The sequence below is a fragment of the Euprymna scolopes genome, chromosome 27, assembly GCF_053919585.1.
Source record: "Euprymna scolopes isolate OS-2025 chromosome 27, ASM5391958v1, whole genome shotgun sequence".
Classification (NCBI taxonomy): domain Eukaryota; kingdom Metazoa; phylum Mollusca; class Cephalopoda; order Sepiida; family Sepiolidae; genus Euprymna; species Euprymna scolopes.
In genome coordinates, this window is record NC_136508.1 from 61,030,250 (window position 1) to 61,032,810 (window position 2,561).

Sequence of the window (2,561 nt, forward strand, 5' to 3'; positions counted from 1 at the left end):
ATGTTTTACTATAGACAACAAACTGAAAACAGTGATAAAGAAACAATCTTCGGGCCAAGGTCACAGTGTAGTATCTGTTCTGATGCTACATTTTTCTGTCCTCGGTCAATGAAAGAGAAATCCTTCATGACTGAGACAATTTTATTTTTGTTCCTATCTAGAGTGTTCCTTTTTCGGGAGCTGCATTTTACATATTAAAAGCCGACCCTGTGTCTAACTCTGCCCTCGTGGGGAGACAAATGAATAAGAACAAATATATAACAAATAAATGTCATCAAAGTCAATATCTGTTTACCTTCTACCTATCTAAATAAGCATTTGGATTTTAACTTATTTTAAAGCGTTTATTTAATATATATTTAACTCGAACATAAGGTTGGGGTGCATTGCGTTCGCGTGTATCTCCATCCACTCGTCTGCTACTTTGCAGTGCATTGATTGGCTGATTGACGTCTTGCGTCACATTATAATCAAACCCGAGCGCATGGCGTTATGTTCCGAGCAAAGCCAATTGGACACTGAGTTACGTCTGGTTCAAATTATGCACAAGTACCGAGACTTGGATTTTGACGACCATTACAGTCGAAGTGTTACAGCCGATTTAAGAGCATATCAACCGGAAGAAGAACATTAACATCTTACAGAATGTTAACTCTGGCGAAAGTGCTATATGAGGATCTTCAGTACTCCTTAGGAGTTGCAAGAGTCAAGTTCTCAGCGCCAAGAAAAGCGCTCAGTAAACAACAATGTCACATACCCAGTCAAATCGAAATGTTCTGATTTTTTAAGGACTATTATTATACTTGTGTACAAGTATAACAACGAGTATGGGGAGGGGGCGTGTGATAGTAGCTCGGTCCAAGATCACAGTGTAGTATCTGTTCTTATGTTACACTTCACCTTTTCTGTCCTCGCTCACTGGAGAAGAAATCATCCATGACTGAGACAATCTTTATTTTTGTTCCTATCCAGAGTGACGGTTTTTGGGGGCTGGATTTTCCTCACATTAAAAACCGACATTGTGTCTATATCTGCCCTCATAGGGAGGCAAATAAATCGGAACAACATGAACTTCACGAGTGTACCAAGTTCGAATCCAGGTCGTTCCACAGAAAAAATTTCATCAAATCCACACTTGACCTTGTGCCAGACCATCCTGAAGAAATAGATAACTACACTACAGTCCACACAAAGACATGCACGTTATGAATACCAAGTTCCTCCTCTATGAAAAAGAATGTTGGGTTGTTGTTAACTGTTATCACACACTGGTTGGAAATCCATACACATGACAGACAACTAGAATCAACTCCATGTCATGCCCACAGGAAAACCTAGAAATGAACGTCTGTGAACATCCTCGACGTTACCAGTTCCAACATCTGACCCTATGAATCACATGATTGCAACCCTATGGACAATTATGTGTAAGACGCCGTTCCATTTGCAGCAGAAACAGCTGATTACCAGGATTAAACAGGTATTCAGGTACTGCTCAAACACTACCGTGAAGAACCGCATGTTTCAGGTTCAAATCCTGCATGGAGGTTGTGTTGTTCTTCAAGCGATTTGTATTCAACAAAATATTCACTAAGTCCTTACGTTAAAGTTCATTAAACTCAGTGGCACACATTCTATGGAAATACTGGTAAAACAATCACAGATACTCAACACCGTGGTGATGTAGCAGAGACTGCAGCTTGGCAGACTATTAAAATTAAAAAAAACAACATTTTTTTGTAATGAAGTTTATTTGTCTTTTTTATTTTACTTAAGTTGATCTAGAAATAGATCTTTCATAAATAAGGTAGAAAAAGAAAATTTATTTATATTTCTGAAATTTTTAGATGAGGATTGATAATTTGTGTTATTTGGATTATTCGAACTACTGTTCGCATCTTGGATATTACTCGCACAACGTTTGGAAGGTTGGTATCTTGACAACAGAACAGATACTATCGTCCTAAAAACAGGAGGAGATAAAGCCTGGGAGGATAGTATAATAACACCTGAATAAATATTGCACCAACCTCTATCTCTCTCCTTCTCTCTCTCCCTCTCTCTCTCTCTCTCTCTCAATTCGAGTACTGAAAGATAGTAATAGTATCGCTTCAACTTCAAATAGACAGGTACGAAATCTCCATCAGTAATCGATGTTTTTACCAGTTAGCTTAAGACAAAAATGTAAGACAGTTTGTTTTAGCTGAATATCCAGTTGCAGGCTTAAATCTCCAAAATTCTGACTGCATATCTCTGGTTCCTCATTGTTCTTAGAGAACACAAACATTTCTGTAGATTCCTCGAGTATATGTTCGGTTTCATTTCATGGAACCACTTATAGAACTCTTAAGAGATATTATGCAAATCCCAACGATTGTAAGGATCACTGTCACCTTACAATTCCGAATTCTCTTCTTATCCCGATTTTCGCTTTTCGCCTCCTCTCCCGCTCCATACTTTTCAGCAATCTGAGTATCAAACCGAGAAGCCATTTTTTTTTATCTGAAAAGATTTTTTTTCCCCATAAACTAAAGTATTCTAATATCTTATCTTTAAGCACT